At 35.5% G+C, this 24,100-nt stretch overlaps 1 protein-coding gene and 1 long non-coding RNA gene across 3 annotated transcripts in view; both read left to right on the forward strand.

Moving 5' to 3' along the window:
• The window catches only part of mbnl1 (muscleblind-like splicing regulator 1), a gene marked incomplete at both ends in the record, with an annotated part of 85,031 nt that overhangs the window by 16,700 nt on the left and 44,231 nt on the right, over positions 1-24,100 (forward strand).
• LOC141378855 (uncharacterized) lies at positions 1,992-6,949 on the forward strand. Its single transcript, XR_012394375.1, has 2 exons — positions 1,992-3,486; positions 3,749-6,949. It is a non-coding gene; the product is annotated as an uncharacterized lncRNA (long non-coding RNA).

Here is a 24,100-nt window from a genome sequence, read left to right on the forward strand (position 1 = left end):
AATTGCTTTTTAAGAGCTTTGCATTGTTCCAGCTTCAGAGCTGCCATCTGCAAATCCATTAGCGAAGACTTCTCACTGCTAATGGACTCCGTATTGCCATTTAATCGGGATTTTCTCGACTGAAGATGCCAACTTCTTTTATGTTGTGATGGTTTTGCTAATTTGTTATTGTAAAGGAAGGCAGTAGGGAGTGTGTACCAGACAAACGGCTACATTTTCCAGTCTGTCCTCTTTTCGAATCGACTGAACACCTTTATTTATTTCCGTATAGGTTCAATATGTTCTTCCCCATAAGCCTGATGCTCCTAGTGAAGAAAAATGACAAGCTGCTCCTTTTTAATATCATGTATCTCCTACAAGAAACAAGATATGGAGGATATTTTTATGGAGCAAAATATGGCTTCTATTTCTGTGTAGTTGCTACAGTATATGGTTTTTAATCGTTATAACAGAGTTAAAAAGGCAACACAGTGGCTCAGTGGTTAGCACTGTCGCCTTACAACAAGAAAGTCACTGGTTCGAGCCTTAGCTGCGTCAGTTGGCATTTCTGTGTGGAGTTTGCATGTTATCCCCGTGTTGGCTTGGGTTTTCTCCATGTGGTCCGGTTTCCCCCACAGTCCAAAGACATGCAGAACAGGTGAATTGAATAAACCAAATTGGCCAAAGTGTATGAAAAGAGTTGAGTTGAATTGAGTTGAGTTGACTTTATTACTACCCGTAGGTAGACTCTTTTTGCAGCAAAGTTTGGCATTTGATACAAACAATTAAATCACACATATACATTGCCACATATACACATACAAAGTACCTTATAAAAGATTGCAATTTATTCAGAACAACAACTGATGATGGGACAAAGCTAATCCTGAACCGTTTTGTCCCACTAAAAAGCACATCTGAAACCTTCGATCCGAAGGGAGCAGGATAAACTCCTCAGACAGAGGGTGAGAGCTACAGCTACTAATGTTCCGGGCAATCCGTAAAAGCTGCCTACTATACAGGGATTCAATACTTAGCTCAAATTCACCAATCAACCTGCTTGACCACCTAGTAACCTGATTCAGTCTATTCCTGTTTTTGAGAGACAGGAATAGCTCGCCATGTGCTTCGGTGGACTTAAAATGCAGAGGAGTTTACCACAATGACGGGGTTCGAGTCTGGTAAATAATGGTTTCAGAAAGCAAGACAAAAACAGAAGCCAAAAAATAAAACAAACAAGTAAATAACAGGGTGAGAATATGGTCAAATCTAAAAATGTGGTAAAAATCAAGAGAGGGCTTTTCTTTTTCTGGATTGCTTTTTAAAACTGTTGGTTGGGTTTAGGGAAGTGGGTCGGTGGGTCAATCGGTGCTTTTGAAAACACTATTGGTTGGGTTTATGGAAGGAGGAAGTGGGTTGGTTGATCGGTCAGTCAGTCAGTCAGTCAACAGCGGCCTCTAGTGGTTTTTATATGAGAAGAGTAGGCACGAATGGCACTTGTAAGACATATTTGAGATCTCAAAAAGCCTACACAGCGGCCTCTGGTGGATTCGCGAAAACAAAAACTGCTAAAAAACTTACCTCCTGGGACGTATTTGGCGCTCTCCAGAAATGTATATAGGGGTACATAATCAACATGAGCCTGGTTGGATTTTTCCCATGTAGCTATTTGTCTAACAAAAGACAAAATAGTATTTGAGGCTTTGATACTGAAAAATAATCCACAATTCATCAAGCAGCCTCTGAGGAAAATAAATTCTTTTGGCTTTATGGCAGATCAATAATAAATTGTTTTTTAAGTCTTGTTTTGGACTGTTTAGTTAGTGTGGAAGCTTCTTTGGGGAGTTTGTAGCCTAAGATCCCAACAGTATCACAGCCTGTTTATAGGAGCTGATCTACATCTGCAAACCTCAGAGCTGGGGAATATGAGCACCAAACTTCTACAGAAGTCGTCACGGTCGGGTCAATCTCACGTTGCACACACTCACAGTTTTACAGCTCACGTCATCTCTGACCCTGTATCAACTCTAGTGTGTGTGTGAGTGTGTGCGCGCTCATTTTCTCTGTATATGGCTATTTTTGACACCAAGCTTACATTCCAAAGTCTGAGACTGAAGGCTGAAAGTCTTTTTAGTTGCATGTGACCGGCTCTATTTACATTTCGTTAGGTAATGGCAACACAGTTTTTTTTTTACTACACTAAACACCTATTAAAAGTCAAAGCTAAACATTATTCTGCTACTGAACTCTACGGAAGTCGCTTTATTGCTTTGAGACACTAACATATGAGTCCATCTGTTAGATTACTCAGTCATAAAGTTAATGAGAAGTCTTTAATATCTCAGTTGTTTCTCCCTGACAGGAAGCAGGTTTAATGCTGCCTTTTTATTTTATTTTAGCTCTTGAGTTTAAGACATTGCAATAAACTTTTCTAGAATATCAAAGTTTTTAACATCAACTCAAATGTTTTTTTTATTTGATTTAATCAGACTATCTTTCTTTTTTATCATCCATTGGTTTGTTGTTCCATCTATCTATTCATTCATCCATCTACAATTTGATCTGTCTGCCTATTTATCTATTATTTTATTTGTCTGTCCATCCAATCATACTTTATGGCCATTCATCCAACCATATTCTGTTTTGTCAGTTCATTCAACAACTAATGAAGGAATTCTGGGTTGTTGTAACCCAATGTTGTATCAAATATGGACCAACTAAAGTTAGAGTCATTTTTTAAATTATATTTAAATTACAAATTTTTTCACTCAGCAGCTGGGTTTGTCCATATTTGATGCAATGTTACTTTATGACAACCCAGCATTTTTAAAGTGATGCATCCATCCATCCATCCATCCATTCATTCGTTCATTCATTCATTCATCCATCCATTTAACCATTTTATTCATTCATCCTTCCATAAACCTATCCATTATTTTATATGTTATCCAGTGAGTTATTTCTTTTACTTTTTACCATGACCCATTGTTTTTTCTCTATCCATCCTTCATCTATCTTTTTATTGGATCTATTGGATTATCAGTCTGTTATCCAATCAATTATCATTTTATTTGCCCTTCTAGCATCATCCAGCCATTCTGTCCCTCCTTTGAATCATCTATTGTTTTGTCAATGTCATTTGTCCATCCAGCCATTATTTTACCTAATCATACATCCATCCATAAACCGATCCATTGTTTTATCAGTCTGTTATCCAATCATTTTTTATTTTATTTGTATTTCATCATCATCCATCCACCCATTGTTTTATTTTTCTGTCCATCCATCCATCCATCCATCCATCCATCCAAAAATCCATCCATCCACCCACCCATCTATCCTATTATTTTATTTTATTTTATTTTATTTAACTTGCTACCATCCATTTTACCTTTTTCCACACATGTATCCATCCATCCATCCATCCATCCATTCAATTCAATTCAGTTCAGTTCAGTTCAATTCAATTCAATTCAATTCAATTCAATTCAATTCAATTCAATTCAAGTTTATTTGTATAGCGCTTTTCTCAATAATTATTGTTTCAAAGCAGCGTCATAAAAGGTGCACATTAGTGCAATTTATCCATCTATCCATACATCCATCCCTCCATCCATCCATTTATCCATCCATCCATCCATCCACCCATCTATCCTATTATTTTATATTATTTAACTTTCTACCATCCATTTTACCTTTTTCCACACATGTATCCATCCATCCATCCATCCATCCATCCATCCATCCATCCATCCATCCATCAATTCAGTTCAATTCAAGTTTATTTGTATAGCGATTTTTTCAATAATTATTGTTTCAAAGCAGCGTCATAAAAGGTGAACATTAGTGCATTTTATCCATCTATCCATCCATCCATCCATACATACATCCATCCCTCCATCCATCCATCCATCCATCCATCCATTCATCCATCCATCCATTCATCCATCCATCCATCCATCCATCCATCCATCCATCCATCCATCTATCTATCCATCCATATTATCTATTTGTTTATAGTTTTGTATACCTGAGAGATAAACCAGATAAATAGATAGACATTCAGCAGTGTGTGCTTCTCCAGTAGCATTAGAGAAAGGCCTGAACCAGTCTCACCATGTATGGAGACAGAGGAGTGAATGCCCTACCGCTGCTGAGCCACTGTTAGTAACACGCTTCTGGAATGTACACTCACAGAAAACACAGACACACTGGGCATTCATTAGAGAATAAATGACTGTTTGGAAGCATAAACATTGAGCGCAGTAAATCCACAGAGGACGTTTTCATTCCTGGATCACGCCATAGAAACAAACCAGTGCAGGGTTATAACACACACACACACAAACACACACACAGCAGCCTGAGAAAACTGTTTATCTGACATACAGTACATATATGTCATAACAAAATCATCTAATTTCTCCCTTTTCCCTCCCTCTTATACTAAAAATGTATCATAGCCATACTATGGTTGTTATGGACATGCATTACCTTTTTAAAACAAATAGTACTGTTATTGTTAAAGCACCTGCAGTATAATGTTAATAAATGTGATAATCATTTAGTGCCATGGTACATGTCAGTATACCAAAGTACTATACGATTATAAGGATAAAAAATGGGTCTTCATCTGTCATAGTTGTCCAATATTAAGGACTGCAATTCCTGGTATTCATAGATTTTCAGTCACATGGAGACCTGGAGGCCAAGCATCAATAGAGCAGCAGAACAGTTATTTATATCAGCTCTCAGAAGACGAAAAGCAGAGATCTGTGAACATGTTTTCAAGTGATTGAGGTTTGCCATTGGCGGATCTGATGATTGACAGGTGGATCCCGCCCCCTCATCATCGGAATAAATATGTAATTGAAAAGGGAGTGGAAGTTATTTTGATTAAGATATATATAGAGAGGAATTAGAATGAAATGTGCACGAATATGCAAACTTATATAAGTCTTATGTACGCCCTGCAGTAAAAGTGGAAAGAAAATAGTTGTCAGTTTTGGTCTTGTGGCCTACTGTAGTTTACATTTGTTGATGACACATTGTGTATACAGGTAAACAAGTTATTCTAGATTAATAACACAACATGCTATATTACGTGTTTAGCGTTTGCTCATAATGGTTTTCTGTCAGCAAACATATAGTGTGTTCACACTTGACAGGTTCAGTTGATTAAAACAAACACTGGTGCGATTGCTGTGTTAGTGTGGCTCAATAAGTGTGAAAGCTGCCTCGAGATACTACTGAAATATATAACAACGCTAAAAAAAGACATCTAAAACAACCGAAAGCAAGACTGATGTCATATCTTGATGTCAGTTCTCAAAAACGGTTTATCAAACTTACGATAAAATTTCATATTTGGTGTCACCAATGAAATTTAACAACAGTTGGATGTCAAAGTTTACTTCTAAACATTGAAATTAAACAAAAAGCTGCATATGCACACAAATGGAACGAGATCACGACACCAACTTCCTTCATGACTCTTTCTGTAGGACATGATCAAATGTCATCCTGTGAATCAAACTGTTAACTATCATAGGAATCAATAACTTAAGTTTTACAGAGTATCATCCTCTGTATAATGCCATGTTAAATTGCGCTAGTCTTATTCCTGATGGCAAATCTCCTCCCAAAAAGATAACAACTTCTTTGTTTACAAGTTTGTGGGCGTTTAAATGGTTGCTGTGAGTGGCGGAGGCGAGAATTAATTTAAAATAATGAGGTCAAATGGGACAGACTGTACCTCACGATGGTTTCATACAGATTATAAAACCTGAGAACATTTGTTTGGAAGAGCGGCTGGTCTGTTTAAAAGTAGATCATGCCTGAAAACAAAGTATTCACTGAGATTACGTATATTTTGACCCCAGAGGCTTCATAACAATTAAGCTGCAGAAACTACCTCTATCAAGCCAACACTATCCCACGGCAATTCGTATCTTTTTAATTTAGTGGCTAATTCGTATGAATTCGTATGATCTCTTTTATACAATTTAGTACGATTTGCTCATCCCCCTTCGATGGTTGGGTTTAGAGGTGGGGTTTTGTGCCACGCCTCCTTTTAAAAATCTTGCATTTTCATATGACTGAATTTGTATGAATTAGCCACTAAGTTGACAAAATGTAGGTTAGTTAAGTTTCCTCGTGAGATCAGGCTGGATTCAGACTAAGCCCCTCCCCCAGAGAAACATCAGTCTATAGAGGTTGATAATTGGCTTCTTTACTACAAGGCGGGGCTTGTTTTGTTTGAGCATCCACATTGATCAATGCATTCAAATCTGTGCGAGAAAAACGTCTGGTGTGAACTATAGCCCAGTGGTCCTCCAGACCAGCTGGTCACCACTTGACAATTTTAAACAACCTGGGGGAGGGGGGTGGTGGGGGTTAGGGTGTACAGCGACCGTCAACCATTTTCTCAAAGGGTGACGGGCTGACAAAACATTTCTCCAACTCTGATACAAGTTTTATTTACAGAGAAAATTAAAAAGCACTGCAATGTTTGTGTGTTCTGTGGCATATTGCATGGAAAGTATGAAGCTGATTGGTCAGTTCTTGTCACGTGACACGGCATTCAGAAAAGGTGAGATGTTTTCACCTAGGAGTTGTAAACACGTCTCACCGCGCTTACGTGCGCACCTCCATTCGAAATAACGAACTTGAGCGAGAAAAAGACGCGAAATGTGAACAGCAGCCATCATTTTTGATCTCCAGCAGTTGATCCTCTTGCACAGACATGCTAAATTTATCTGTTTTGTTGACAACTGGGTTTCGGATCCATTCCTTGGCAGTTCATGGGTCTTTCACTGGGCCTATTCCCCTTCGCAAAGAAATTTTCAAAAGACCTCTGTTTCTTGCTCAATTTTGCTTGTGGGTTCGATTTTGGTGCTCAAGTGACCGAGATGTAAGCAAGAGAATTTTTCAAAATAAAAGATCGTTCAGACTCAGATAATAAATAAAATGAAAATAATTAATAATTTCTTCTGTGGCCCAGTACCAATTGATCTACAGACTGGTATGGGTCCGCAGCCTGGGGATTTGGTACCACTGCAATAGCCTTCGCTAGTATATATATAGGTTGTTAAATCCAAATCTTGATATGATTTTGAAAGTTTAAGGTTTTTAAAAATCATTAATTGCCAAAATGCAAACAAATACAGTGGACAACTTGATTTGTTTATGCCTTCCATAATCAGCAGAAATAATCCATAATTAATCATCTGATCATTTATTTATATCATTATGGCTGCAGATATATTGTGCATCGGTAGATATAACTGCCAATTTACTGTTGTGTGACCAAATAAAACATGTTTTTGCCTTCAGAATATGCATTTTCTGTAAGGTAAATAGCGTAAACATTACATAAAACATGCCAGGTGTCCTTCTGACAGCAGCAAAGCACTCTAGGAGTCATGCGCTAGAGGACATGCGGATGAGTTTTTAAAAAACTTTAAACCTAAATTGGCCCCTGAAAGTCAGATACACAGCTTATCAGGAACGCCCTGACCTACTTCAGTGTGTGTGTGTGTGTGTGTGTAGCTGTTAGAGGGAGATTTGCGCTGCGTGACTCAGCTTCTATTGAACTCTGGGAGTGGACCCTGCACTTCCTGTAGAGCTCAACAGGCTGAGTCATCAAAGCTCTGACTGACAGGAAACACATCATCAACCACAACGCATAAATCATTGAGAGGGAGGAGCCAGCAAGATGCATTATTCATAAGCGCAGTGACCAAAACACACACAGTACACATGATGTGCTGCATTTATGGGAGAAAAAAAATATCACATGGGCACGTTTGATGATCTGTTTTGCCATAATAGAGTGTCATAAGTACATTTTGTGTGTGTGAAGCGTTATATTATCGTTGGAATGCATATAATAAGACATTTTTGAGGCAGTGTGTGTGGGTCTCTTTGAAAACAGACACTCTGGTGGTACAGATGTGACCGGTCCTCCACAGACTGTTTGTTCAAAAGTCGTGTCTGTCGTGGTCGTGGTTTCCTAGCAACAGAGCCCTCCATCTAAGCCCGGCTCATTCTGATGTGTATTTATGAAACGGCTCGAACACACACTGAATACAATTATCAAGGCCTTTGAATAATGAAGAAAGACAGAAGAGAGGAGTCAGGTTTTAAATGCTTTTGTCATGCAAACGAATCTGTTGATAAGTTATATATTCTCAATCTCTGATCATGAACAGACATTACAGTTATTGAATATACAGCTTACTTGGATGCTTGATTTTGATTAGTCAGTCATTTTATATTAATTAAATGTTTTGCTTACTGTAATTGTACAGTTGTTATATTCTTTAAAGAACTCCCTTTTTTACATTTTCAGCTTTAATTACTGATTTATTTTGCTGTTTGTGCATGAAAAAGATCTGTAACGTCATTATTAACATAAAGCCACTCTAAAGCAGGTTATAATCTGTATTAGTAAGCAATCGTTCTCCCTCAAACTGTGGTATATATACACTCACCGACCACTTTATTAGGTATATCTTACTAGTACCATGTTGGACCTCCTTTTGCCTTCAGAACTGCCTTAATCCTTCGTAGTAGAGATTTTGGTCCATATTGACATGACAGCATCACGCAGTTGCTGCAGATTTGTCAGCTGCACATCCATGATGTTTGAGAAACCGGTCTGAAATAATTTGTGCTATATGACATTATCCTGCTGGAAGTAGCCATCAAATGATGGGTACACTGTGGTCATAAAAGGATGGACATGGTCAGCAACAATACTCGGGTAGGCTGTGGCATTGAAACGATGCTCAATGGGTACTAATGGGCCCAAAGCGTGCCACACCATTACACCACCACCACCAGCCTGAACCACTGATACAAGGCAGTATCCATGTGTTCATATTGTTGACGCCAAATTTTGACCCTACCGAATGTCGCAGCAGAAATTGAGACTCATCAGACCAGGCAACGTTTTTTCCAATCTTCTATTGTCCAATTTTGGTGAGCCTGTGTGAATTGTAGCGTCAGTTTCCTGTTCTTGGCTGACCGGAGTGGCACCCGGTGTGCGCTTCTGCTGCTGTAGCCCATCCGCCTCAAGGTTGGATGTGTTGTGTGTTCAGAGATGCTCCTCTTCATACCTCGGTTGTAACGAGTGGTTATTTGAGTTAGTGTTGCTTTTCTGGCTTGTTGCTCGAACCAGTCTGGCCATTCTCCTTTGGCCTCCGGCATCAACAAGGCATTTGTGCCTACAGAACTACCGCTCACTAGATATTTTCTCCTTTTCTGACCATTCTTTGTAAACCTTAGAGATGGTTGTGTGTCCCAGTAGATCAGCTGTTTCTGAAATACTCAGACCAGCCCGTCTGGCACCAACAACCATACTACATTCAAAGTCACTTAAATCACCTTTCTTCCTCATTCTGATGCTCGGTTTACACTGCAGCACATCGTCTTGACCATGTCTACATGCTAAAATCCATTGAGTTGCTGCCATGTGATTGGCTGATTAGAAATTTGTGTTAACAAGCAGTTGGACAAGTGTAGCTAATGAAGTGGCCAGTGAGTGTATGATTTACATACAAGTTTGTTCCTAAACTGTTGACATTTACAGTAGACATAACAACATTGGAAATTTGAAATGCAAAAGAAACTTTTATTCTCCCGCAGCAGACTGTTTGACATCTTCTGTTCATCCATTCAAAAAACATATATTAGGAGTTTAAACTGACAAGACAGTTAAAAAAACCGTTAGGGTTTCAATGCACTTGTTCTATTGTTTGTTGCTGGAGTAACTGAGGTACATGCTGTAAAAGCTCCACCCTCTATTGGAATATAGGCAGGGAGTAGTTGCTCATTTGCATTTATCAAGAGGCCCAAAATTGGGTGTTTTTGCTTGCATATAAAAAAATAGGCTTTTACAGAAGGGTATTATAAATGATCTGTAAAGAATTTGAGCTTGAGACTTTCTGGTAACATGAAAAAATAAGTTAAAACTAACCTTAAGTTAAAAACTAGACTAGTATTATGTCTCTCATATCACATTGTTGTATAAAATACAGCATTTCTTATCCATTCATTTCTCTATTTGCTAAGAAAGACACAGGATTGTATAAAGTCAGCTGGTCATTATCCCAAAATAAACCCCTTCAGGATGAAACCAGATCCATCCACTCCCTGATCACCCCGTGGTTGTTTATTTTGCGGTAATGACCGGCGGTCTGTACATTCATAGGTCTCATAGGTCTGTGTTTGAAATGCAATATTAGCATACCTAATGTTTTATATTGCCCACTATTTTTAAAATTGAGTGAGGTTTCTTGCAGTATGCAACAATAAACATTACAAATAATAACATCATTCCAACGTGAACTCAAAACATTCCATACTGTATCCAGAGATTTGTGCATGACATTTTCTGAAATAAATGAGAAGTTAGTAAAAAATAAAAAAATAAACGGGCTAATAATTCTGACTTCAACTGTATTTGGAAAGTGCCTTTTATTATCACCAAGGTTACATTTATTTTAGGGCTGTTATCAGTATTGATAAAAGTATATGCAACATCCATATCACAGAGAAGGGCAATAAATTAAATACATTTTGTGTGCCAAGCATTTGTGTGATGCATGCATAGGTTTTTCATTCAAATCTGACCAATCACATGGTGCCTTTACTATCTTTACTATGCCTACCTCTCAAGTAGGTGCTGTTAGGTAAGAGAGGAAAATGACAACAGTCAACAAGAATCAGAATTTCCGCGAAAGTTTTCAGTCATTTGTGATGTTTTAAAGTCTACATGTTTGTACCTTGACATTGATTTTTTTAGTTTTTTAATTTAAAAAGCTCTGCAAAATATCTATGTGTTTATTTTAGTATGATCATCACATAAATGTACGTGAAAAGTCTTGGGGTTATACTGGATGGCATGCTCTCATTTAGTTCTCAAATTAGTAATATCTCACGTTCTGCCTTTTTTCATTTGCGTAACATTGCAAGACTTCGCCCTTCACTATCTCAACAAAGTACTGAAGTGCTTGTTCATGCTTTGGTTACATCACGGATTGATTACTGTAACTCGCTTCTCTCTGGTATTCCTGATAAACAACTTCATAGACTACAGTTGATTCAGAATTCAGCGGCTAGGATAGTTACCTGCTCGCGTACTTCTGATCACATAACTCCAATTCTCTTTCACCTGCACTGGCTTCCTGTTCACTATCGTATACAATACAAAATCCTCCTCTTAACATACAAAGCTCTTCATAACCTGGCCCCTCACTATCTTTCTGATCTTCTTCATTTGTACACTCCTTCACGCTCACTGAGATCATGTTCTGCTGAACTGTTATCTTTCCCACACTTTAAGATGAAGTCATTTGGAGGCAGGGCTTTTAGTTGTACAGCACCAAAGTTATGGAATTCCCTGCCTTTGCACATTCGCCAGATGGACTCTATTTCCAATTTTAAATCTCAGATAAAGACGTTTTTGTTTAGGATAGCTTTTATTGATTTGCTGGTTTAATTTTATGCTGATTGTCATTTTTATTTACTGCTTGTATTTTTATGATGTACTTGTAATTTGCTGTAAGGTGTCCTTGAGTGCTTTGAAAGGCGCCTAAAAATAAAAGGTATTATTATTATTATTATTATTATAAATAAAATATTTTTTTTTGTAATAATTGCTGATAAAGTATTGTTTTACATTGGGAGAAATGCATCTTTTCCCAGTATCACACAGCCCTAATTTATTTGATCAAAAATTCCATAAAAACAGTGTTGTTCTACAATATTACTGCAATTAAAAATGTCTGTTTTCACTTTTATTAAATAATAAAAAAAAAATCTGTAATTACATTATTAAAGTCATCATTGGTACATCAGGTATCAGTCTAATATGCTGCTTAAGTGTTATGTTATTCAGGACTCATGCACATTTTCTGCACCACTTCTAATAACAATAACACAGGCCGCAGCTGCATTTTAACAGTTATCAGATGAGTGTCTGTGGGAGGGCCTTGTACAGGACCCGAATGAGATCACCCCGACTTTGAGAGTAAAGGAGGGAGGGACAGATAATCCCATGGAGACTATACGGATAATCCTGGGATTATAATCCTAATCCTGTGTCACACTGGACAGCTCACATTGCTGCTAATCGGCTGTAGGCCCTATAAAGCCACTGTGAACACTGTTAATCCTGTTACTGAGATCCACGTAATCTCATACTGATAAGGTAATCATACACACAGTTCAACGGCTGTGTGCATGCCAGTTTGGCCCACATTTTGAGGATCTTCACGTCTTACTGGAAATGAAGAGTGGTCTGATTGGGATTTTTGGGGTTGATCTCTAATCACGATTCCTGGAAGAAGTTGGGAGCACCTGATAGCATCATATATTGTAGCATTATTAAAAGGGATGATTCAATCAGGGAGTTTTTTTTTCAGAGAGTAATACTTTTGTTTAGCAAGGATGCATTACATTGATTAGATGTGACAGAACAGGCTGCAGTATAATTATGCAATATTTACATATCTCTATTAGGAATTCTTAATGATACTGGAAATGTACATTTCTAGCTATTACAGAAATAAAGATAACACTTTAGAATCTGTTATAACTAGTTAATAAATCATTAATAAACTGTTAGTTAATGGGTTATAAATGACTAAATAAAAGTTAATAGTTTGTTAATTATTTATAACTGTGCCAAAATATAACTTACAAGCTTTTAGTTAACAAGTTATAAATGACTTATTAGCTGCATTTTAATGATTTAGAACTTTACATAATAAATTAGTGGTAGATCATGAACAAGCTGTTAGTAAATTACTTACTAAAGACTTGTTAAGTATCAGTTAATAGTTTATATATGTTATTGGGATGTAATTCTAAAGTTGCAACTATTCTTTATTTATTAACTGTTAGTAAATGAGCAATAGATGCAACTTTAGAAAAACGTCCCAACATACATAAGCTAAAAACTAACACTTAACTAATAAATTAACTCACACTTTACAGATTAGTTGTTCATAGTTTGTTTACCATCTTACCAGTGAAACTTTGTAGAACAGCAAATGGATGGAACAAGTTCAAGCCACAGAAATTAGATGTGACATTTAAAATATAAAATGTTTGTACCTTAACCTTGTTCCACTCACAGGCTCTTCTGTGTGCTTTATTTTACCAAAGAAACTCCACAGATGAAATGTTAAACATTGTGTTCAATGTATAGAAAAACACTTACTGAGCCTTCACATGGCAGAACAGCAGTGTACAACAGAATACAAAAACCCATTAGCGTTGGGCACTGTTTGTGCTAAACATGAAAACAAAATAAATAAAAAAATCTTTTATTAGAAAAGTTTGACGGAAGTTTCACTGGTGTTATTAGATGGTAAACAAACTATGAACAACTGATCCTTAAATTGTGAGTTAATGTATTAGTTAAGTGTTAGTTATTAGCTTATGTGTGTTATTGGGAGGTTATTCTAAAGTTGCAACTATTCCTCTTTTACTAACAGTTAATAAATGAAGAATAGTTGCAACTTTAGAATAACACCCCAATAACATATATAAACTATTAACTGATACTTAACAATACAAGTAAGTAATTTACTAACAGCTTGTTCATCATCTATTACTAATTTAGGTCCCACTTTATATTAAGTGTCCTTAACTACTATTTACTTACGTCAAAAAAATAAATACAATAAACTAACTGTGTTTATAATGTATTTGAGAACACTTGTGGTACTTTTGAGTTGGGATAGGGGTTGGGTTATGGGTAGGTTTGGTGGTATGGGTAGGTTTAAGGGTGGGTTAAGGTGTAAGGGATGGTCAACAGTGTATTTACAAATGTAATTACAAAAGTTAATTACAGATGTAATTACATACAGGTATTTAACCAAGCATAAGTACACAGTAAATACATGTATTTACACAATAAGTACATTGTAACAAACTATTAATTCCTGTGAAAGTACATATTAGTTAAGGCCGCTTAATATAAAGTGGGACCCTAATTTATTAGGTATAGTTCTAAATTATTGCAGCTAACAAGTGTTTTAGAACTTGCTAACTAACAGCTTGTAAGTTATCTATTGGCCATCTATAAGCAGGGCCAGACGGAATCTGCGGAATCCGCTATTTTGCTATTTCTTCAGGGAATTTTGCAGAAAATCTGTGGATTTCTGCGGAATGATTTTGGAAGTATCAAACCTAAAACTGTAATATATTAAATAAAAAATATTATCTTTTTAATGTTTTTATTTAATGTTTAAAATGCAATAATAAAAGTCTCTCATATAATATCTCTACTGAAAGACAGAAAATAATTAATAATAATTAGTAGTTAGTAATTAATAAATCAGATGAACATCTCCATATTAGTCAATAATATTACTATAAATAGTTTAAAAACTGAATAAATATAGATTTATACACATTTACTCAAGTAGATAAACAGAATTAATGACGGGCTAAAAATCTGCGGAATTCTGCGGAAAATCTGCGGAATTCAGCGCACACAGATTCCGTGTGGGCCTATCTATAAGGCACAGTTATAAATAATGAACATTTACTTGTTCATTTTGAACATTTTACTTACCTATTAACTAACAGTTTATTAATGATCTATTAACTAGTTCTAATGGATAGTTATTCTAAAGTGTTACCGAAATGAACTTTTTCAATTTAATCAGAGACACCATGTTATTATAATAGGAATTTTCAGGCATCTTAATCAAATAAATCTAACTTAGTTCAACCAAAAATAAAAATGTACTCACTTTTTACTCATTCTCAAGTGGTTCCAAACCTTTATGAGTTTCTTTCTTCAATTGAACACTAAAGAAGATATTTGGAAGAAAGTTGACAACCTGTAACAGCTGACTTCCATGTTGGGAAAGTCAATTGGTTACAGGTCATAAAAAGAAAATATTTATGTTAAATAAAATAATGTTTATATCAAGTTTATATTCACTAAACACTATATTTGTCACTGTTTTGGGTGCACAGTAGCTTATAGATGTCCTTAAAACTAACATCTACAATGTTTTATTTTAATTTCAAACCATTAAGAAGGCTTTATCGCCCGATTATCCTCAATAGTCGCTCAGTTGCAGCACCCGAACTGCAAATATAAAAATGCCTTCATGTGAAACTCAAAACATGCTGTAGTTTTATGTGATGGAAACTAAGGGCTTCATAGGAAAGTGACAAGCACACAAACATCTGTGTGTGGAGTGATGTGTGATGCACACATCCGAATGACATTAATTACGGCAGACAGCAGCTCCGTGACCTTTAACACAGCGCTTCGCTCTGGATGAGCCAGGCGTGTGGTCGCGTGAGAAATGTGTAAGGAAATCTTGACAGGCGTGAGACAACGACAACAAACGCAACACCGAGAGAAGCCCTTGGAGGATTTAGAGGGAGAGAACAAAATAAAAAGGCAAAGAAAGCGTTAACGAGAAACGATTTGGCACAGGGAGTGACAGTCAACATGACAGCTGACCAAGATCTGACTCCTCGTGTTTCTCTCTTTCACAGCCAGCGAACTGTAGTGCTCACATGATGAAGCAATAGGTGCACAGAAAAAAAGACAACAGCAGCTTTACAAGGAAATTCTAAGGAAATGCTTGATGCTGGAGTGTTTTGAATAGTTGCTTTATGGTGGCTAAGATATTCTGAGGTGTTAAATGCAGAAACTGCCCACAGATCTAGGCCTCAGGATTGATTAGAAAAACAGCAAGACATTTCTCAATGACTATGTGTCACACCCTGTCTTCCTTGTATGTTTGTTTTCATCATGTGACCTTTCCCCATGTGCTCCTTTGTTCCAGTTCCCGCCATGTGTTTATGTAAATCATCTTCACCTGTGTTCGTCCTCTGTGTGCAATCAGTGTCATTATGTTCCTGTGTATATATACCCCTTCATTTAATTTATTCCTTGTCCGGTATTCTTCGTGATTTATCGTTTGTTGCTTGTTTGTCCTTCCAGTGTCCATTGACTGATTTAATATTAAAAATGGTTACAAATGTGTTCTAAACTAATGTAACAAATGAGTCAATTTTAGAACATAAGTCTGAATTGTGAGTTGACAAAAACTAATTCTGAGAAAGTCATGACTTTATTGGCATAACATATTTCTGACAATACTTATAATTTTGAAAATGTCATATTTGATATTTTAGCTCATGTTGTAATGTTTTGTTTAAACTAGTGCTGTCAAACAATTAATCACATCCTAGATAAACTTGTTTGTATTAACATAATATATACAGTTGAAGTCTGAATTATTAGCCCCCCTGTTTTTTTTTCCACAATTTCTGTTTAACGGAGAGAAGATTTTTTCAACACATTTCTAAACATAATAGTTTTAATAACTAATTTCTTATACCTGATTTATTTAATCTTTGCCTTGCATGATGACAGTAAATAATATTTGTCTAGATATTTTTCAAGACACTTCTATACAGCTTAAAGTGACATTTAAAGGCTTCACTAGGTTAATTAGGTTAACTAGGCAGGTTAGGGTAATTAAGCAAGTTATTGTATAACGATGGTTTGTTCGGAAAATTATTGAAAAATATATAGCTTAAAGGGGCTAATAATTTTGACCTTAAAATGGTTTTTAAAAATTAAAAAACTGCTTTTATTCTAGCCGGAAAAAACAAAACAAAACAAATAAGACTTTCTCCAGAAGAAAAAATATTATCAGACAGACTGAGAAAACTTCCTTGCTCTGTTAAACATCATAATATATAGAAAAGAAAAGTTGGTGTGGGTTTCCTCTGGGTGTTCCGGTTTCCCCCATAGTCCAAAGACATGCGCTGTAGGTGAATTGGGTAAGCTAAATTGTCCTTAGTGTATGAATGTGAATAGATGTGTTTTCCAGTACTGGGTTGCAGCTGGAAGGGCATCCGCTGTATAAAACATATGCTGAATTAGTTGGAGGATCATTCCAAAGTGGCGCAGCCGCTGATAATCAGGGACTAAGCCAAAGGAAAATGAATGAATGAATACCTGTGCATTGTGTATAATTATGTTTATTCATATTTATTTATATAAATACACGCATATAATGTACGTAAAATACAAAATAATAGAATTTTTTTTTATTAAAATATGTATATGATTTGTATTATATATGAATATATATATATATATATATATATATATATATATATATATATATATATATATATATATATATATATAAACAAATATTTTATGCAATATATTCATGCTTATATATACATTTCACAGTTTAGCTCATAATTTTGACTCTATAACTTAATATGTTATAATTATGACTTAACATCTTATAATTTAAGCTTAATTTAATTGATTCTTACAGAAAGCGTGATTTTGAATTCAGTTAATTTGAGTTTGACTGTGACACGTACAGATTGTAAAACCCGTCCTTCAGTAAACTGTAAGTAAGCGCAAGTACAAAGAGAGTCTGTTTGTGAGGGACAGCAGTGGCTGACACTATACACACACACACACACACACACACACACACACACACACGAGACCCTCCTCAATCACACACACACACATACCATCATTTAATCCGGGCTAATAATTTTATTCACATGCAGTTGTTTGTTCTTTTAGACAGTATTTGTTTGTCTGCAGCCATCTGTACGACAGCTGTTTAGCATGTTTACTCAGCAAATGAGTGATGCAATGCGATATTGCTAAAATGTTCTTGTTGCAATCAACAACTACAAGCTAAACAGATTTTTTATGGTATAAATTGATAGAAGTCAGGCGGCTCTTAGACTTCTAGATTTCTGTCTATGCTTGAACAGTCAGCTAAACGTCCTGAAACTGTAGATGGGCTGAGTTTAGCCCTTTTTGCTTTTCCGGAATTTCAGCTGTAAAAGGGAACGTCAGCCAATTAACAGGCATGAGTGGACACTTCTTGTTTAATCCACCCTGGCTCGTTTTGATTGCGTACCCCTATATAAATGTCTGGAGAGCGCCAAATAGTTCCCAGGAAATGTTCACAGTATGTCTGATAATATTTTTTCTTCTGGAGAAAGTCTTTTTTTTTTCGGCAAGAATAAAAGCAATTTTTAATTTTTTAATTTTTCCCCTTTAAGCTATTTAGTTTTTGATAGACTTCAGAACAAACCATCGTTATACAATAACTTGCCTAATAACTCTAACCTGCCTAGTTAACCAAATTAACATAGTTAAGCCTTTAAATGGCACTTTAAGCTGTATAGAAGTGTCTTAAAAAACATATAGTCAAATATTATTTACTGTCATCATGACAAAGATAAAATAAATCAGTTATTAGAGATGAGTTATTAAAACTATTAAGTTCAGAAATGTGTTAAAAAAATGTTCTCTCTGGATCTCTAATTTGGGAAAAAATAAACAAGGGGGCTAATAATTCTGATTTTTAACTGTGTCTATATATATATATATATATATATATATATATATATATATATATATATATATATATATATATATATATATATATATATATATATAATTTCCTATATTTCCTATACAATATATTGTTTCAAACTACTAAAATGTCAATAAATTCACTCTGCACAAATTTTTTTAACATCAAAATCAACAAATCAGAATTAATTATCTCATAATGTAATTCATAACAAATAAACTGTAAACACCTGAAAATATATAAAATGTACGTTTACATAGGTATAGAAACCTGAGGTGATTGGAACACGTGTGTGTGTGTGTGTGTGTGTGTGTGTGTGTGAGTGCGTGCGTGCGTGCGCGTGTGTGTATGTGTGTGTGTGTGTGCTGTAGCAATGCTTATATGCTTATGTAGTGACCGAAACGACCTGCCATACCAGTGTTGGAGAGAGTGCATCTCTCTCTCTCTCTCTCAGCTGTTATAAGGCCGAGTGACGATCAGGAATGACTTTCTCTGTAGCCTCTCTGATTTCACTGACAGGGCTGTCTATAGTGCATTCTGTCTGAGGATCCTGTTTCAAACGCATTTCCTCCAGTTCCATGCGCAACTCAAGGCTTTTCACCCTGGGAAAAAAAATACCAACAACACATGCAAAGAAAAAATATTATTTCTTTACTTGCATGTGTTGTAGCTGTTTAATTAAATGTGTTCAATTTATTCTGGGAATCTTTGCCGATTACAATATAATCGCTGTCTTTACTGCTTATTCACTACCAAGTTTCGTTATTCAGTTGAGCATGAAAAAATATTTAGAATAATGGGTAACCAAATACAAATGTTCAGTAAAACACACTGGAATAATTGTCCATTAGTTAATTTTAATTAAAATATTTACTAACATTAATGAAGTATAATCATGTGCAGCATTTATTAATCTTAGTCCAACATTAACCAATGCATCATTAAAAATCCAAAGTTGTACTTGTTAACATTAGTTTATGCACTATTTAGTTATCATGAACTAACATGAACTAACACCATTTAACTTAAATAACATTAACTAATGTTAAAAGAGATTATTAAATACAGTAATAAATGTATTACTAATAGTTTATTCATGTTAATAATACAATAACTTACATTAACTAATGGACCGTTACCGAATGTTCTTTCCAATATGTGCACAAAACATCATTCATATACTTTTATGTGCATTAAAATAACATTTTCTGTTGTTTTCAATGTTTAAAACTACTAAAGAGTTATATTATTACAGTCATTCTACAGTATTATAATGTTAGGTTCACTTCAAGTCTTTGTGAAGTTCTCCAGAGCTCAGTTCCTCCATCTGCAAGCCTCTTAAACTTTTATGAAGCGTTTTAAAATGGCACAGAATTGCCATTACATGTCCTACACGCCCTTACATGTATGTATGTCATGTGGACTGAGCCCCCATTCGGCTGTTCTGCTGAAGGTGACAGGTAGGGGTGAGTGGGGTTAGTTGGGGTGAATGTAACTCGACTCGCTCAGCTCAGCCCGTATCACACAGCAGCCATAAACACTTCTGTCTTTTATCCTTCAGCCTGATTCTCTTATTATTCTTACCCCTGGTGTACAGTTCATTATTTGCACATGCGCACTAGAGCCTCGTCACACCTTTCACACAGCGTTCTCAGCTCACACACCCTTTACATGCACAGACCCGCTGAACACACATACACGTTTATATCCATTACCCACTTTTATTGCTTTCTGGAATGTAATGAGCATGATAACAGAGTTTGAGGATCCCAAATGCAGTTTATTAAATAGAAATGATGCTAAAAAAAAATAAGGTCAAATCACCAGTAAATGACAATTTACAGGGTAATTCAATAAACAGGCAAGAAGTAAGGGAAGGCAGCAAACAATGATAAAAACAAGGGGAACAGTCCAAGATTATAACCAGGCAGGGCAAAACAATGAACAAGGAAAATGCACAGAAATGTCTGCTACAGCAAAACAGTGTGTGTGTATGAGAGTGGTAGGATAATGGGAATCAGGTGGAGCTGTAATCAATGCACTCTGATTGTGGGAAATGTAGTCCGAGTGAATAGAAATGGTGCAGGATGGAGTGCCCTCTAGAGGATCATTACATTTATAGATGAATCTGATTCCGTTGACAATTTTGAAGTATATTATCAAGTCTTAAATGTCAGTGGCTGGATACGTTGCACACATATAGTTTATTTTGCAGAAAAATTATATTACAGTGGGTTTTATTAGATATTAGTATATTATTTTGTGGGTCACTTTATTTTAATGGTCTGTTTGTTGAATTTAAGTTACATTGCATCTACATGCCAGCTAATTCTCATTAGATTATAAGTAGACTGTTAGGTTGGTGTAAGTTGGCATGTTGCAAAGTTTCTTATTGTTAGTAAAATGTCTATTGAAGGAGTATATCAGCAGATATTAAGCAGACAGTCTACTAATACTCAATTGGATCATCAAAGTAAAGTGTTACCTTGTTTACTTATTTTCTAGTGTAAAGTTATTTATTTAATATTATTATTAACAAAATATTTCAAACACATATAACATGTAATGCATTGTTATATTATATATACACTAATTCTTTTCACCAACTTGACACACAGAGCAGACATACAAAGCTATTATGTTTAGGGGCAAACACTTTTTCACACAGGGCTATTGTCACGAAGTGGATGCTGACAAAAAGACTTGCAGATCCAAATGCAGTTAATTTAAGGCAAGATTGTGCAGGCAAAGGTCAAATACTGGAGCAAAACAGTAGTACAGGGGTAATCCAATAAACGTTGTCAAAATACAGGCAAGAGGTCAGACTACGCAGAAAACAGGCTAGAATCAAAACAGGGGAAAAACAAACCAAGAGAAATGCTTAGTAATGGTCGTGGTAGAAACAAGACTCAGCAATGTGTGAGTGAAAGTGAGGTGTCTTTTCATTTCTTGTAATAAGAGAAAACGAGCGGCAGCTGTGACTGTGTGTGAGTGTCCGGCATATTGTGACGTGCTGCAGGTGTTGATGAGTGCAAAGAGTTCTGGGAGTTGTAGTTCGTTGGAAAGTAATCTTCAGCGGAGAAAACGCTGCTGGCGGTCACAACAGCTATGTAGTTTTGTATTATGTTTTCACTTAATAATAAAAAACTGCATGATCCGTTTACTTGTTTTATCTTTGGCTAATATAAAAATTTGTTTGATGATCTGAAACATTAATGTTCTCATTGATGTTAAATATTTGTGTGACAAACATTCACAAAAAGAAATCAGTGAGGGGGCAAACACTTTTCCACACCACTGTACATACAGTACATACATGCATCCAGAGATTCATACATATACAAATTATAAAACAATTTGGTTTTGATCTTCAGATTTCAAAGTGTTATGAACTGAGACTTTGTAATTTTTGAATAATTAAAAACCTTGTAGAATTACATTGAAAAAAAAAATGTTGCTGATTGATTGATTAATAAGGTGGAATGGGCTCTATGCACGGCGGCGCGTGACGCATTTCCGGTAAAATTTAAGACCCCGAGCCTACTTCCGCCGATCGTACAGTACAGTACTATAACAGGAGCGCTACTGATAAAAACGAGTAATGTTTTGGACAGTTGTCTTAATGTTTTATGCCATTATAGCCCACTTATATATGTTTATGTCAGCTACATAAATATGACATCTAAACGTTTAAAAGTGTCATTTCAAAGACGTGAGAACTTGTAGATACCACTGCTGTGTTCAGCAATGCACAGCGTCAGAAATTGAACTCTTACCTTAGTTTCCACACGTTTCCAAAAGACAAAGTCGTGCAGAAGAGGTGGGTTGTTGATATTAAACGTGAGAATTTTACAGAAACAGAAAAAAACAAGAGTGTAGCTGACAATTTCAGTCTAGCAAACTGATCGAGGCTCGAGTGCCAACCGGATGCAGACATTTAAAGAAAGGAGCTTTTATGGCAAATAATAGTTTGTTTTCATTGCCTTTGAAGTAAAAAAACCCGAACATTAATATACATAAACATTTCTTAAGCTACTTTCTAAGTGCAATTTTTAAATTCAGAATAAAGACCTTTATTTTATTCACTGTACATATAAAATATAATTCACTGTATATAATTTGAAATAAAAATTGTCAAAAAAATGTAACATTTTGAAAAAAATATTTTATTCAGATGAACAGAAACAATAACATTCAATCAGTTATTTTCTTGAATCAGGTGCTTCTTCTGTAACTTGTGCATAGAGAGGTATTTGGGCTTATACGTATTAAATAAATAAATAAATCACCCCCCTGTTTCATGGAACTTAACACATAATTGATCCATTCCAAAAAATTGTTCATGCAAAAACACACATTACACATTTCAGAGTAATGGGCTCTCTGGAAAAGCAAAGCAACCAAATGCTTGCATATCCCACTCTCAGCCACACAAGAGCAGGAGCTATTAACTAGCAGACGATGGCATGGATCTTCTGACGGATGTCCGCTCCAGGATGAAGTAACACATAAAATTTTCTAGCTCTGAATCTCATAATGTTACCTAGAAAACAGAAACAAGAATATTAATAGGTTTTTAAAGAGTCATTAAAGGCAGATCACTCAAAACTGAAAATTCTATTTCCTTCACTTGTTCCAAACCTGTTTTGAGTTTCTTTCTGATGTTTAACACAAACAAAAATACTTTGAAGAAAGCTGGAAACTTGCAACCACTGAGTCATAGTAGTTCTTTTTCCTACTATGGAAGTCAATGGTTACAGGTTTTCAGCTTTCTTCAAAATATCTTCTTTTGAAAGGCATCTGCAGCAATATCATCAGATTATACTACACAGTAAATCATTATTTAAATTATTTAAAAGTAGCTCCCTTTAGTCACACTTTAAAATAAGGTTTCATTAGTTAATGTATTTATTCACTATTAAAATAACTATTTAATATTTAATAGTTAGCGTTGTTAAACTAATTTACTAATGAATAAAAATCCAAAGTCATGCTTGTTAACATAAGCTATTACATTGTGAGTTAACAAGCACAATGAATAAGCATTTGTTCATTAACATAAAAAACTAATAAATATTGAAATAGACAAATTGTTGATGTGAAATTAACTAATGACACCTTATTGTTTTGGGTCACCCTCCCATTTAATTACAATGTTATAGACTAAATAGAAAGCATGCTATCTACACTGTTACACTGCATCTGTCATCTCCACTGTTTCAGCAATAAATCTCAGCATTGACACAGTACTATTTGTCTGTTGTGGATGGAAAGGCATTGTATTATTTTATTCTTTTATATGTATTATTTTATATCTTGCTCAATAATCATGCTTACAAGCTAAGACAGCATCTGTGTTTCTGTAATTATCCGAACTGAACAGTGGTGGTCACTTTAGAACAGTAAAAGTATGAATGGGACAGAATTTCACATGTATGCTGTCCTACTCTCAGCTGGTAAGGAGACTCCGATTTCTTCATAGATCTATCGGTAGTAATGAGCTCTCACTGAGATCTTATTCCTGCCCTGTTTTTACCTGACACTTTGAGACAGAATTACCTACACATATGATTATTTTTACTTACGTGATAAAGCTGCAGATGGACGGATCGTAAGAGTATTAACGCTAAAGTTAGCCTTCATGCTAGCTGAACTTACCTTCATAATTGCACAGGTAGGAAGATGCATAAAACTTGAAACCT

The sequence above is a fragment of the Danio rerio genome, chromosome 2 (genome assembly GCF_049306965.1).
Source record: "Danio rerio strain Tuebingen ecotype United States chromosome 2, GRCz12tu, whole genome shotgun sequence".
Lineage (NCBI taxonomy): Eukaryota > Metazoa > Chordata > Actinopteri > Cypriniformes > Danionidae > Danio > Danio rerio.